We start from the raw sequence: 16,434 nt of genomic DNA, 5'->3' as shown, positions 1-16,434 counted from the left end.
ATTAGTGACCAGTTTTGGACGACGAGGAATGACCATTGTACGATTCCATTACCTACCTTGACTGTGACAAATACTTGTTTCTTAACCCCAGAAGACTTGTTGCCCACGGTAGCAAGAATTATACAGTTCTGGACAGGATTCTCTGGTACAGGTTCTAATTCATACATTTTCCTGAAAAAAACATACGACACAACACTAACAGCTGCTCCTGTGTCCAGAATAGTAGTACTGGGAGTACCACCCACAACACCAGTAACTGAGGCGATAAGAGTTTCATTGGTTGATGAACGACATTGTGTGTTCTCTTGTAACAGTTCATCAGACAAGTTTTCGTCGTGATTGTACCTCATGAATAATAATGGCTGCTGTATACAACTGTCAGGTACATGATAAATGTGCCGTTGCGAAGTGGGTGTGTCAAATAATAAATACGATTTGAAGTTGCCCCCCAGTTCTTCGACAGCCACGACCTGGGGCACAGTAGTGACTGTTTTTAGTTTGACGTCGCATTTGTAGTGGGTGCAACCACAGACGGAGGTGGAGTATCACTAGTTACTTCTATAATATTTAGATTTGGGTATTGTTTATTCCAGTCTCCGAACTGTGGCGGTCGTTGCATTTTCATGTTTTGACTCACCTGTGGGTTCGTAGATGCATTCCAGTTCTGAGTCTGCATTTGCGGCGGCGGCAATTGCCACTGGCCTGTATTATTGTTTTGCTGCGGTGGTGTCGCAGTGTTTTGACACTGGGCAGCGTAGTTGTTGTTACTCCAGGTCCGTTGCTGGTTTGGTGGAGATCGGTGGTTATTTTTGTTTCTCTTAAAGATATTGTTACCATTCTGATGAATATTATTACCGTTGTAGTTGCTCGGTTTCTTATTTGAAGTACCGCCATTAGAGTAACAAGTGTTATAATTGCTGTCAGTGCTGTGTTGAGCATGCTGGTTCTGTTGTGTGTACACATCTGCCATGTGAAGCGGTTAATTCAGTTGGCTTGCGTGTCCGACATCAGCCGGCGCTCCTAAATTGGGTTGACTGCATAGCGTATTTTGCATGGCACTGGTGTAAACATTGTAGCAATTGCTTTGCAGTACGGAACGCTGGTCCTCGTAAAGCGTATCAACAGACTCGAGCACTATAGGAAAATACTCTGTGTCGTTGTCTGGGATGTGCAGAAGTTTTTCTTTGATATTAAACGGCAAGCTTGACTTCAATGTGCGGTTGATGCCGCGCGCTACAACCGGCTCGTCAAGGAAATGTCCCATATTTTAACATTTCTCAAAATACCGGCGCAAATTGCCGTACTTAGGCTTGAATGGTTCAGGATCCACAGTCAGCCTACGATGTCGTTCCTGCACAGATTGTGACAAAAATGGTTAAAATCGCTCTGAGCACTATGGGACTTAACTTCTGAGGTCATCAGTCCCCTAGAACTTCGAACTACTTAAACCTAACTAGCTTAAGGACATCACACACATCCATGCCTGAGGCAGGATTTGAACCTGCGACCGTAGCGGTCGTGCGGTTCCAGACTGTAGTGCCTAGAACCGTTCGGCCACCCTGGCCGGCTTGGGGCAGAAGTTGAGATAAAACGGCTCTCTCAAATTGTTCGTGTGTGGTGCGTCTGTCTGATTCATTATACGCCCATACACTCTTGTCGCCTTGGATATAACCAACATAAGATATCCTTTTACGCTCATTCCACGTACTAATAAGTGCATTTCTGGAGGATTTAAGAAAGATGACAGGATGTACGGTTCTTTTTTCAGGTATAAATGGCAGAAACTATGTTTTATGAGGCGCTTCACTTCCTTGGCACTATAGTAATGTTTAGTTTCAGAATAATTACTGTAAGGTTCAACTGGTGAATGGCAAGGAAAATGTTGTTGATAATTATCACGACTGCAATGCAGTGTGTCATGTCGAGTTACGCACTGTTGCTGTTGTAATTACGTAGTGTGCAGTGTGTGTGCGTTATAAATGTACCTGTGTTCATTGCCAAACTGAGTGTTTTGATTGCTTCTTCCGTCATTCCAGACTGGTCGTACGTAACTGTCAGACTGTTTCTATTGCTTGTGCTGTTTGACTAAGTTCGTGTTTGTTGTTATTTATAAACTCCGCGACAGTGTCATGGACAACAGCAGGCAATTTTTTTTTTTTTTTTTTTTTGTAAGCACTCGTCAATTTATTTGTCTTTTTGCTCTATCCAACTGTGAAATTCTCTATTGTTGCATGAGAAATGGTTGTCAGTGCGTAATCTTACTTTATCAGAAAGCTGTTTGACAATTGTGTAAACCTTGTTTTCGACGTCAGCAATACACGTTTTTACATCATCATGCACTGCCGGATAAGATTTAATCTGAGTAACTACAGACTCGCATGTTCTACTGAGATTGTTCACTTGTGCTTGCATATCTGTCACATCTTTATTTGTCTTTTTTGTTATAATGAAAGCTCTGAAAATTTCACATTGAGGTCGTACACTTGTCCAGTCAGTCTGTTATTTATCTCGTCAACACGGCTACACAATGTGTCGTTTGACGTTTTAAGTGCAGCTAAATCTGATTTAATTTCATCATGTCGCGTTTTCATCTCGTCATGAGTTGTTTTCAAAGTGGCGCGTACAGACGTCATCTGACGGTCATGTTGTGTCATTTGTTTTATAATAGCACCTAACTAGTGATGTGCCACTGAAATTCAAATGGTTGAAATGGCTCCGAGCACTATGCGACTTAACTTCTGAGGTCATTAGTCGCCTAGAACTTAGAACTACTTAAACCTAACTAACCTAAGGACATCACACACAACCATGCCCGAGGCAGGATTCGAACCTGCGACTGTAGTGGTTGCGCGGTTCCAGACTTTAGCGCCTAGAACCGCTCGACCACCCCGGCCGGCGATCTACCAAGCAATCTGCGATAATACGAGTACAAAGCGCTTGGGCAAGATTGCTGATGTAAAGATGCGGTGTCTTATCTTCTATGCGCGATTGTAGCGTAATTTTAAGTGTCGACATAGAATCCACTAATTTGCCTTACTTCAACGTATTCCGGGTCTCGTATCTGGTATGGCGTTTGCAATAAACATGTAACAAAAGGAAGACAATATAGTACATGTAACAATGGGTCCAGATACGAAGTCCCCATCTTAATTGCTTCTAATGGTTCAAATGTCACTAAGCACCATGGGACAACGTCGGAGACCATCAGTCCCCTAGCCTTAGAACTACTTAAACATAATTAACCTTAGGACATCACACACATCCGTGCCCGAGGCAGCTTTCGAACCTGCGACCGTAGAAGCTGCAAGGTTCCGAACAGAAGCGCGTAGGCCCGCTCGGCCACCCAACTTAATTCATTTTTTCTTTTTTTTTTTTTTTTTTTGCTCATTCGTAACTAGATCGAAACACTACATTCAATTATAGTAATGGATATAAAAAAAATTATACAAACTCTCGCCGCTTGAGCATGGCATTCTCGTTAAAGATCCGTTCATGTATTTTTTACCGTGTTTCTTCTCTCTGTGATTTCTCTAAAATCGGACTTCATTATCAAACAGCACCCGACGACGACGGTGGATCGAGCTGGATGACTTTTTGCTTAAAATTGCGGAACCTTTTGCCATGCCAAGTCACCCAACAATCTTGCAATGACTAAAGACACAAAATAAAACATGCATAGGTTAGTAAAAACTATATTCTGAAATAAAAACACAATTTCAAATTACTACACTTACGTTGCGACTTGAATTATACAATTACGAGTGCCATTTGGTTGCAACCCGTGAATAATGAAATAATGTAGTATTAATGGCGGTGCACCAAAAAGACCTACAAAACAGATGGTGACTCTTCCTCTTTCGCCAATAATATGACGATCAAAAATCTTCAAATGTTTACAGCGGCTCCATAAAATATTTATACAGCCGTGGACTAAATCTATGGCTTAAATTATTTCTTTTTTTTAGTCACTTACAATTACGTATTCTGATAGGCAAAGCTCAGCATGGAAATGTGCCTTTAAAAAACCAGGGAGCAACTTTCCTAAGAGGACTTATCTACACAGATACAGAAACATGATCTTCAAATATTTGTTACTAAAACCAAAGTAATGTCCACACAAGAACTGAGCAGAGACAGTAGCACAGGTTAGTTAATTTCTACTCGCATAGTCCGCAGCTCGTGGTCGTGCGGCAGCGTTTTCGCTTCCCACGCCCGGTTTCCCGGGTTCGATTCCCGGCGGGGTCAGGGATTTTCTCTGCCACGTGATGATGACTGGGTGTTGTGTGATGTCCTTAGGTTAGTTAGATTTAAGTAGTTCTGAGTTCTAGGGGACTGATGGCCATAGATGTTATGTCCCATAGTGCTCAGAGCCATTTTCTACTCGCATATCTGTCATTCAGTCACGGAGTAGATACTTATTCCAAGCTCGCAACTTTCTTCCATGTCCACTGAAACGACAAGGAAACACAGAGATATGTAAACAAGCAGAATACCGTGCTGCGGTCGGCAATGCGTATATAAGACAACAAGTGTCTAGCGCAAATGTTAGATCGGGTACTGCTGCTACAATGGCGTGTTATCAAGATTTAATTGAGTTTCAACGTGGTGTTATAGTCGGCGCACGAGCGATGGGACTCAGCATCAAATGGTTCAAATGGCTCTGAGCACTATGGGACTTAACTTCTGACGTCATCAGTCCTCTAGAACTTAGAACTACTTAAACCTAACTAACCTAAGGACATCACACACATCCATGCCCGAGGCAGGATTCGAACCTGCGACCGTAGCGGTCGCACGGTTGCAGACTGAAGCGCCTAGAACCGCTCGGCCACTCCGGTCGGCGACTCAGCATCTCCGAGGTAGTGATGGAGTGCGAAATTTCCCGTCGACCATTTCACGAGTGTGCCTAGAATATCAGGAATGCGGTAAAACATAAAATCTCCGACTCAGCTGCGGCCGGAAAGAGATCCTGCAAGAACGGGGCCAACGACTATTGAAGAGAATCGTTCAACGTGACTGATGTGCAACCCTTCTGCAAATTGCTGCAGATTTCAATGCTGGGCCATCAACAGGTGTTGCCGTGCGAAACATTCAACGAAACAACATCGATATGGACTTTCGGAGCCGAAGGCCTTCTCGTATACCCTTGATGACTGCACGACACAAAGCTTTACGCCACGCCTGAGTCCGTCAGGACCGACATTGGACTGTTTATGAGTGGAAACATGTTTGCTGGTCGGACAAGTCTCATTTCAGATTGCATCGAGCGGATGGACGTCTACCGTTATGGAGACAATCTCATGAAACCATGGACCCTGCATGTCATCAGGGGACTGTTCAAGCTGGTGGATGCTCTGTAATGATGCGGGGCGTGTGCAGTTGGAGTGGTATGGGACCCCTGATACATCAACATACGGCTCTGACAAGGGACACGTACGTAAGCATCCTGTCTGATCACCTGCATCCATTCATGTCACCTGTGCATTCCGATGGACTTGGGCAATTCTAGCAGGACTATGCGACACCCCACACGTCCAGAATTGTTCCAGAGTTTCTTCAGGAACACTCTCCTGAGTTTAAGCACTTCCATTGGCCACCAAACTCCCCAGACATGAACGTTATTGAAAATATCTGGGATACCTTGCAACGTGCTGTTCAGAAGAGACCTCCATCACGTCGTACTCATAAGGATTTATGGGCAGCATTGCAGGATTCATGGTGTCAGTTCCCTCCAGCACTACTTCGAACATTAGTTGAGCCCATTCCACGTCGTGTTGCGGCATCTCTGCGTGCTCTCGTGGGCCCTACACGATATTAGGCAGGTGTACCAGTTTCTTTGGTTCTTCTGTATATGTGGAACCAATAATGTTGGCAAAAACAGCGCTACAACAAAATGAAATCTGAGTTTAAATTGTAGACAGGCAACTATTTCATGAAATGTTTCGCTGCATGACTCTATTGAGTGGCTGATACTGGAACTTCTCCTTATTACAAAATAAAAGATAATATCAAGCGCCAAAGAAGAAGCGGCATTTTGCTTAGCAGTGCTTTGTCATATTTCCAGAAAACTGTTTGAGGAAAATGATGAAAAGCACCGAGATCATGGCCATTTCACCAATGTGTCTGAGATGCAGCCCATCCCAGCTGCAATGTGAGCTAGCTGGTCTCACTATGTGTGCCCGTCAAATCCCAGAATATGAGCAAATACGACAAGCATTTTTAATCACGAAATTTTAGAAACGAAAGATGATAGATGGCGACAAAAAAATTAATTTCAAGATATGTCGTTTATTTTTTCTCCTAAGTTGGAAAAATATAAATCATCTACAAAGAGCATTCCACTAATGCATCTAGAGAAGAGATGCAATATAAATTTCCTATTTTCCAACGTCAATAAACTTCGCCAACAGCCGTATACTTTGAGATATTTTAGTTGCTGTGACGTCTTCGTATGAAGTATCTGTATAAGGATTGGAATTCACGATATCCAGTATTTATGGCGCAATACGATACGTTCGCTATTTGGATAAAAGTGTATGGGGCTGAAGATGGCATGTGAATTGCTGAAGCCGCGCGTGGTCAGCCGAGCGGTCTCAGGCGCTGCAGTCATGGACTGTGCGGCTGGTCCTGGCGGAGGTTCGAGCCCTCCTTTGGGCATGGCTGTGTGTGTTTGTCCTTAGGATAATTTAGGTTAAGTAGTGTCTAAGCTTAGGGACTGATGACCTTAGCAGTTAAGTCCCATAAGATTTCACTCACATTTGAACATTTGAATTGCTGAAACTCGTTGCTTTCTGAATAAAATAAAATATATCCAAGTATACGGCTGTTGGCGAAGTTTATTGACATTGAAAAGTACTTACCAGCCGATTTGCCCCGGCCATGATGGACCAATAGAGATTAAATTTCCTATTTTTCGATTCACTAAGTTTTGTGTCTTGTTCCCGCGTTAAGTGTGCATTATATCTAAAATCCAATCAACTCAAAATAATGAGAACATATTTTGCCAAGGATCGACAGTTCAGTCTAACATATCACGAGAGAATGTTTCCATATGAACATGTCAACATCAAATTAATTCTGCTGGAATGCCATCTGCCATCAGTCGAAAAGCTTAAAACTTTTTGAAACAGGTGAAACGATAACAGAGCCAAGCACCAAAGAGCTTACCCTGTAACTGACATACTCAACTGTAAAATATTTGGTGAATAGTCCGATTTATATTTGATAATTTATGTACTTCTCCTTGCCGACGTGTTCGAAAACAGTTGTGGTCTTGGCCTTAAAACAAATGGACTGTATCCAGCTTGCCTTCGAATGGGATGCTCTGCTGAAAACTGCTAAACCAGAATTGGAGCCAATAATCGATAAAGCACAGCTGCACTTGATGGAAGTGTTTTTGGAAACATATAGTTGTCAACAACAGATTCATGGTCGATTATGTTCGCAACTCGTAGTCTAGTAGCTAGCGTTGCTGCTTCTGGGTCACGGGGTCCCGGGTTCGATACCCGGCAGCGTTGGGGATTTTCTCTGCCAGGGGACTGGGTGTTTATGTTGTCCTCATCATTTCATCATCATTATTCGTGACAGTGGATAGATTGGATTGTATGAAAATTGGACTTGTAAAAATTGGGACTTTGTACGGGCGCTGGTGACCGCGCAGTTGAGCGCCCCACAAACCAAACATCATGGTCGTTTATTATGACAAAACTAATGAATCTTACATCATATATCTTGATAATTGAGGCATGATAAAAATTGCTGTTTTGAAGAGCGTGCCGCAGCGCGTAGTGTGAAGCAGTCGCCCTCCGTTTCTGGCCGTGGCGCCGCCGTGGCAATCGCAGCTTTGGTGTCCCCCTCTGGTGGGAAAGGGGAAAGTTTGCTTGTTCACGTGCATTTAAGGGGAGCTATGAGCTCGCCAGTCAGGCAGACTGGGTCAGTCTCTCGTCCCCAGCTTGCTAGTCTGTCTCTCGTCCGCATTTGTTAGGCAGGCACTGTCTGTCTGTCGTTCGGAGTGTTAGTATGTCTGTCGTTCGGATAAACCTTTAAAGTCGGCAAAATGAGAGTCTTTCCACTCCGCCAGTAAGAGAACTCAGCGAGGGGTCGGCCGGTCGGGGCTTAGTTCCTGCATCTGCGTCTGCGCGTTAGGCCGCCAGTCTGCTAGAGTTTGCTCAGTCAATGGTCAGTGGCGGTTGGATCGATCGGTTGGTCGGTCGCGCATTGAGACACAAGATGGCTTGTCCGTCTTGAGAAGCGGTATCTGTGTACTGTAGAGCGTCTTAACTATTGTTTGGCCAACCTTGTAGAATTTTATATAAGATTGCATTTCATGGGCTTTTATTTAATTGATCATTTTAGTATATAAAGTTGCCACCCTTTCACCGTAAGACTTTTCTGAGAAGTTAAAATCAAGTTGCACCTTCGGTGGCAAGGTTAATATTTTAATTGTTAGTGTTTTGTACCATTTCCATCCCTCCTCCGGGGGTGCATAGTTTGTGTGCTTGTGTAAATTGTTAAAACTCTTAGTTTAAAGTTATCTGGTGTGTTGCAGATTTGCACCAATGTAGTATTTCAGAGGCTGTTGTGAGCGGTCGTAACTACGGCCGTGTCAAAAGGGAGCGGCAAGGTTTTCTGCCCGAAAGCTCATACAGTCAAAACTGCCTCTGAATAAATTGTAACTTTGATATTTAGAGGGTGCTTTCTGATTATAATTTTAAATCTGTTTCTTTTAAAAACTGCTTTTAGGCACTATTAAAGTGAATAAAATTCCCATTTGTTAAAAGGAATTTGGTTCCGATTTCATGAGTTACTCCCTGGCAGCTACTTCCATGCTTACGTAGTGTGATTAAATGTGTTAATATTCTTTATGAATCGCTAGTAAATAAAATAAATTCTTAGGAATATTCTTTGAAAATAAATCACGGTTCAATGATAATAGTCTATACAGCTGTGTGGTGCCCCGTTTTCAATGGCTTCCTCCGTAATGTGTCAGTAATTTTGTGGTGGAGGACATACCAGACGATTTGAACATAGAGTACATATTGGAATTAGATCTTGAATACCACGAAAGTATTCACGATTTGCAGTGTCCCTAAGTGTGAATTAAATGACGCCACCATCAGATAGTAAGAAACCAAATAAACTGTTCTCAATATTTTATGAGAGGAAGAACTATGTCATTTGTCACAGAAATCTGAAGTAATGTTTGCGAAATAAATTGATGTAAAAAAAAAAGATTTACCAAATTTTTTTGGGCTATCTCCCTGGCTGAAGCCACATACTTGGATTAATGCACAAAACCGCGTAAGTGATAACACTGAGATCTAGAAGACTTTTTTTAAACTCTTGAATAATTGCATTTTCGGCAAAACTATGCAGAGAGTGCGTAAGCCTGGACGTAACACTAGAAACACCCTGCGAACTTCGGTATGGAGCAGCATCATTAATTACAAAACCAAATTTTCAAAGCAGCGTCATTTGTAAGAAAATTTAATCACCACTGGACTGAGCAGACGTAGGATGGACTTTGGTAAACCTGTTGGGGTAGGAATGGCGATTTTCGATATTTTGAAGAGGCTTCGACTTTCGCTATGGATATATTTTATACAAATTTCCACTAAATCGAGTAAAATTGTGCTATACGGATACTGATAGCCCCATATATCACATTAAAACTCTAAATCTTTTATTTGTGGCTCCTTTAGCGATTTGTTTTACGGTTATTTAATATTACCCGGTGCACTATCAACGGTGTTTAATATTTGTCATTATCTCGAATATTGGCACTTGAGCACATGTCAACCACTGTTTCTTAACTCTTCCTCTTTTTAACAATATTACTTTTGTCGTGTTCTTCTTTTTATTGCTTTTTATTATTGCAATGCCTTTTATACGTTATAAGCTTATTGCAGACTTCAACTATTGTATCCCCCTTTATTTTCGCTGTTTCAATTAATTATTGAAAACTAGCGTATGCCGACATTAGCGACATCTGGTGGACTTACAATACAAACATCTTGTAGCTACTGTACGGCAGCTTGTTTTAAACAGTGGTACTACTCACAACATGACTCGTTCATGTAATGTTATTTATATCTATCTGGCGATGCTGGTGTTGATTCCGCATTTAACATTTGATGATGCCACTATGGCTGCAGTACATTAGGACTTTGTTTTTATGGAACAGGCATGCCTCCTCATGTTTAAAGCGCACAAATGTAAATTTTGTCATTACCACTTTTCATTATGGTGTATGTATTGTTCTTAAGCTTTATACAGTTTGCAGGTGTATTTATTTTTGCTGCAGATCTGATGATGGTCATTAAAGACCGAAACTGGTAATCTGTTAAGAAAACGTTTGTGACCATAGACGTAAACTAAAAGAAAACTCTAAATACCTACGAAGATATCAGGATCGAAGTGCTTAAAAGGTTCAATAGTTCGGGCTACCCACAGATATTTTGCTGGTGAATGAAAATGAGACTGGTACTGATAACTGTACGACGTATACTTGTTTTGTGTCATGTTTAATAACAACAGGCGGTAAGTTAAAATTGGGCAATGAACGGGTAGTGTAGGTCACAGCCACACTCACACAACTTATGTCATAGGATATGCTTTCCAGGCCTTCTCCCGCGGGGTGTTGTCTCTGGTAGTTTTTTTGCGCCGGTTCAAGAAACAAGATAAAATCCTAGAATGCCTTATCCAAACTACTCTAAAATAATTCAAGTATCGTTACACCTGAATCATATGGATTTTATGCTGGACGTGGTACAACACAGCAAGCATTTCCCCCGATAGGCCACATCTGTAGAGAGAAGAGTAAACGAAACAGCACAGTACTGAATTTTCTGGGCTCCGAAAAGGCGTTCATCCATGCCTTGCATGATAGCCTGTTGTACAAATTATCCAAGTACGGTTGTCCTTTTGTCCTTTCCAGATACTGAGATGGTGACATGTTTCCTCGACATCATGGCGTTTTATCTGTACACAGTATGAGCCACTTGTGCAACCAAGTTCACAGAGGGAGATATGTCCGGGAAAATTAAGCCCCGTCCTATATTTGATCTCCGGTAATCACACCCGACAAGAACTGGGCATGTAGACTGTGCTTTCTACTAATGATGCTGCCCACTATCATGGCATCAGCATACCTAATTGTATCATCAATCCGCGATGTGGAAAAATTTATCAAGAGGCGCAATATTTGGAAAGTAACAATTAATGCTGACAAGTGTCAGACTATCAGGTTCACTACCAGAAGAAAGTTGGCGATTCGCAAAATTCAGATCAATGTATGAAACCTCCCCTGGTGTGACTGTGTTACGTACCTCGGCCTTAAATATATAACGTTTCAGAGGCATGTTACAGAGGTACCTGTATGTGATAAACATTCTACCTGCCTACATCAGCTATACGGTACCCATTGCTAAAGAGTCGGTGTTTACTCACCTGAGCTAAAATCATAATCTGTTTTGCCTGTCATACTCCATGGATCTGAAGTAGCGTGGCTGTGTATGCGGAACTCACAAAAGTCCAGCGCCCATCAATCAAAACAAAGTACAACGTATGCGACATGTCATGATTCACTACTAACGCCGAAATTCAATCACAATTAGGAAATCCGTCCATCTACCATTTCATTGAAATCAGATCAGAGAGTTTTTATGAAATAACTCTCAACTCACCATACAAACTCACAATTTCAGTTCGTCGAGAAGACGGCGCACAGTTGATGGGGTCGGCAGAAGCTACTGTCAGCACACAAGAGTATTTTACCTTAATGCATGTAATATTTAGAGACATAAAAATACAATAAAACAAAGCGGTTTATTCAGTAAAAATCAAATTCTAGCGGTACATACGGAACTACTTGCTTCCACCATGTGGTGCATTCGAAAACACAACAGATTACGTGATCAAACTAATCTTTACTAAACTGGGATTTAGCACTTTCTTCCGCCACCCCTTCAGTTCAAAACACTAGAACTACCTTAACACGCCATTTTAGGCAACCATAATCAGTCAGTTCCCCATGCCAAGCACCTTACGAAAAGCCCTTCTACGCAGTACAACAGAGCAGCAAACGGACTGTCGCTGAGTCACTGGTTCTTCTTCAGCCGAATCGACTAGTGGGGTGCGAGAGAATAAGCATTCCATCTTGTCAGTAACATTACACGCTGATGGGAAAAATCGTAACACCAAGATCTAGTTATAAGACATAAACAAAAGTTGGTAGGCGTGTTTCTACATATGAAAGATGATGTCTATTTAAGTTTCGCGCCAGTCGCATAAGTTCGGCGCTAGTAGCGCCGCTATGAGGACGCAAATCAGGTTTGCTTTAAATACACGCTATCATGGTCGTGAGCGTTAGTTACCTCTGGCATTGGACACTGTGAGTTGATATTAGTCGAGAATGCCTTTAAGGCGAAAGAGACGACATTAACAACATCTGATTGTGTTTGGACGAGGTCGTGTAATAGGGCTTCGAGAAGCTGTATGTTCCATCTGCGATATTACAGACTGACTTGGCTAGAATGTAGCCGCTGTACATGACTGCTGGCAGGTGTGGTCGCAAGAATGTATGGTCGCAAGAAGAGCGGTCACCGGCAGGCCACGTCGCACTACAGAGAAGAAAGACCGTCATGTAAAGCGTACGGCTCTACTGCATTTACAGGAGTAATTTAAACAGCAGTTGGCACCACAGTGGCACAAAGAGCTGTTGCAAATCGGTTACTTCAGTTACAGCTCCGAGCCAGACGCCAGCCCTGTAGAGTGCATTCCACTGACCCCAAACCACCACCGTTTGCGACTTGAGTGGTGCCTAGCGAGAGCTGAGTGGAGGGCAAGGTGGAAATTTGATGTGTTTTCTGAGGAATACCAATTGTTCTCCGTGCCAGTGATGGTCGTGTGTCGGTTAAAAGGAGTCCAGTTTAGGCCCTACAGCCAAACTGTCTGCCTGACATACGGGGCCTATATGTGGAGCTATGGTCTGAAATGCAATTTCGAACACTCCCTTTGCCGTGGCGCGCACAGCCACGCAAATACACTCCTGGAAATTGAAATAAGAACACCGTGAATTCATTGTCCCAGGAAGGGGAAACTTCATTGACACATTCCTGGGGTCAGATACATCACATGATCACACTGACAGAACCACAGGCACATAGACACAGGCAACAGAGCATGCACAATATCGGCACTAGTACAGTGTATATCCACCTTTCGCAGCAATGCAGGCTGCTATTCTCCCATGGAGACGATCGTAGAGATGCTGGATGTAGTCCTGTGGAACGGCTTGCCATGCCATTTCCACCTGGCGCCTCAGTTGGACCAGCGTTCGTGCTGGACGTGCAGATCGCGTGAGACGACGCTTCATCCAGTCCCAAACATGCTCAATGGGGGACAGATCCGGAGATCTTGCTGGCCAGGGTAGTTGACTTACACCTTCTAGAGCACGTTGGGTGGCACGGGATACATGCGGACGTGCATTGTCCTGTTGGAACAGCAAGTTCCCTTGCCGGTCTAGGAATGGTAGAACGATGGGTTCGATGACGGTTTGGATGTACCGTGCACTATTCAGTGTCCCCTCGACGATCACCAGTGGTGTACGGCCAGTGTTGGAGATCGCTCCCCACACCATGATGCCGGGTGTCGGCCCTGTGTGCCTCGGTCGTACGCAGTCCTGATTGTGGCGCTCACCTGCACGGCGCCAAACACGCATACGACCATCATTGGCACCAAGGCAGAAGCGACTCTCATCGCTGAAGACGACACGTCTCCATTCGTCCCTCCATTCACGCCTGTCGCGACATCACTGGAGGCGGGCTGCACGATGTTGGGGCGTGAGCGGAAGACGGCCTAACGGTGTGCGGGACCGTAGCCCAGCTTCATGGAGACGGTTGCGAATGGTCCTTGCCGATACCCCAGGAGCAACAGTGTCCCTAATTTGCTGGGAAGTGGCGGTGCGGTCCCCTATGGCACTGCGTAGGATCCTACGGTCTTGGCGTGCATCCGTGCGTCGCTGCGGTCCGGTCCCAGGTCGACGGGCACGTGCACCTTCCGCTGACCACTGGTGACAACATCGATGTACTGTGGAGACCTCACGCCACACGTGTTGAGCAATTCGGCGGTACGTCCACCCGGCCTCCCGCATGCCCACTATTCGCCCTCGCTCAAAGTCCGTCAACTGCACATACGGTTCACGTCCACGCTGTCGCGGCATGCTACCAGTGTTAAAGACTGCGATGGAGCTCCGTATGTCACGGCAAACTGGCTGACACTGACGGCGGCGGTGCACAAATGCTGCGCAGCTAGCGCCATTCGACTGCCAACACCGCGGTTTCTGGTGTGTCCGCTGTGCCGTGCGTGTGATCATTGCTTGTACAGCCCTCTCGCAGTGTCCGGAGCAAGTATGGTGGGTCTGACACACCGGTGTCAATGTGTTCTTTTTTCCATTTCCAGGAGTGTATAACGGGCGGCTACCGCTGCAGAATAAGCCGCACCTGCAACGTAGTTCCGGCGCGTTCCGCCAGCCGGCACTAGAGGCGTTTCCCGCCAAACATGAAAGCAGCCGCGGAATACGCACGCGCGCGACCCCTTTTTCCGACGCGGATGGTAATACGGTGACATCACCATCCGCCAATCGGGTATCGCTAATGGCCGCCAATCCTCACGACAGAAGCCGCGGAGGAAGACTAGAGCCGCCGGGTTCCTTCCATTCCGCAGCAGTGGACGAAGATACCGCATTTTCGTGGAACATCAGTTTCCAGAACTGACAGAGGATGTAACTCTGAATATTAGACAAAGGGTGAACTTTCAGCATTATAGGACGCCAGCTGCGAGGAATCATGTGAGAGTCACCTTCGGGAATCGAAGGATCGGCCGAGGCGGCCCTATCGCCTGGCTACCCAGGTCACCTGTCCTCGCGTGTCAGAATTTCTTTCAGTGGGGGCATCCTGCACCATTGTGGAAACAGAAGATCTCGACGCTAGAACTGCCGTCGCTGCTGGTACTATTGCAGACATTTCGAAGAATCTTCGAATGGACATGACAGTCAATCCAGAAATGTCACTGTTCACGCATTCGAGCAGTTCCTCTGAATGTCCGTGCTATAAACTACCTTCCGTGTAAATTGTCCGTAGCATCAGAAATGACCGTCAGGGAGCACATGTACCACAACTAAAAACATTTGTTTTGCTGTTCTCCAGTATTAGTTCGAACGAACAGTTTCAGAACCCGTATAATAAACATTCAAATATCAATGCGGAAAAAGACACTGAAGCCAAAATTATCTATAGTTGTATTTTTAAGTGCACACTTAACTTTCGTACTCGAGATGATAAGAAACCAAAAAGGTAAAAGTAATTCCTCTTCATTTATGACTCAGTTTGTTAATCCATTAAAAATTTGCTGTTCCCATATAAAGTGCATACAGATGTACGAAAGTTATTTATTCTGTTATTCTCTCTCTCGCCCCATGCGAATATCGATGCTGTAATTAATTGTTTGAAGGACATTACACGCAGGAATCGTACTATTAAACAGTCTAAAATAAAAAAAAAGGACGCATAACTAAGGAATAATCCGAATGGAACAGAAATTGGTTGGGGAAAAAAATGGAAATGAACGTTTGGCGTCATTGGCCGGGAGGCCCCTTACGGGGTAGATCCGGCCGTCTTGGTGCAGGTCTTATTAATTTCGACGCCATATTGGGCGACCTGCGCGCCGGATGGGGATCAAATGATGATGAGGACAACACACCACCCAGTCCCTGAGCGGCGATAATCCCCGACCCAGCCGGCAATCGAACCCGGGCCCGTAGAACGGCAATCCATTACGCTGACCACTCAGCTATTGGGGCGGACATTGGTTAGGGAGACATCCGGCGACCTTGCTAACCGAGGTAGGGTTTGCCAAGCACGAAGTCAAAAATTAGAAATTCTTGCCGTGTGCAGGCGGGAATTATCTAGCTAAAAAGTAGGCCGTGACGGCTTGCCACGAAGGGCAACGAAACGGGGAGTAGAATATCGTCGGCTTAGTGCTGTGCTGCAAGTGTGCCGCCAATTACAACTAAAAGGGTCCTCCTGTTTTCAAGAAATGGCACCCACGGCCATCACTCCTGGTTGTCGGGCCGCATGGAGGTCCAGTCAGGTTCACGATTTGATCCATGTACCTCAGCCGTGGTCTTCCTCTTGGTCTTTTTCCCTCGACATAACCCACTATGATTGTGTTCAGGAGTCCTTTATGTCTTAATAGATGGCCTGGAAATTGCCCTCTTCTTTTAACAATGAAACTCCAGAAGCTTCTCTTCTCACCTGCTCTTTCCAGAACCACTTCGTTTGTGACCTTGTCGATACATTTTATCTTGAGATATAGCACCTCATTTCAAAAGAATTTAGCTTCTGGTCTTCCTCTGTCCCCAGAGTCCATGTTTCA

Source organism: Schistocerca serialis, chromosome 2 (genome assembly GCF_023864345.2).
Source record: "Schistocerca serialis cubense isolate TAMUIC-IGC-003099 chromosome 2, iqSchSeri2.2, whole genome shotgun sequence".
Classification (NCBI taxonomy): Eukaryota; Metazoa; Arthropoda; class Insecta; order Orthoptera; family Acrididae; genus Schistocerca; species Schistocerca serialis.
The sequence above is the reverse complement of the archived record's forward strand: the minus strand, read 5'-3'. Positions refer to the sequence as shown.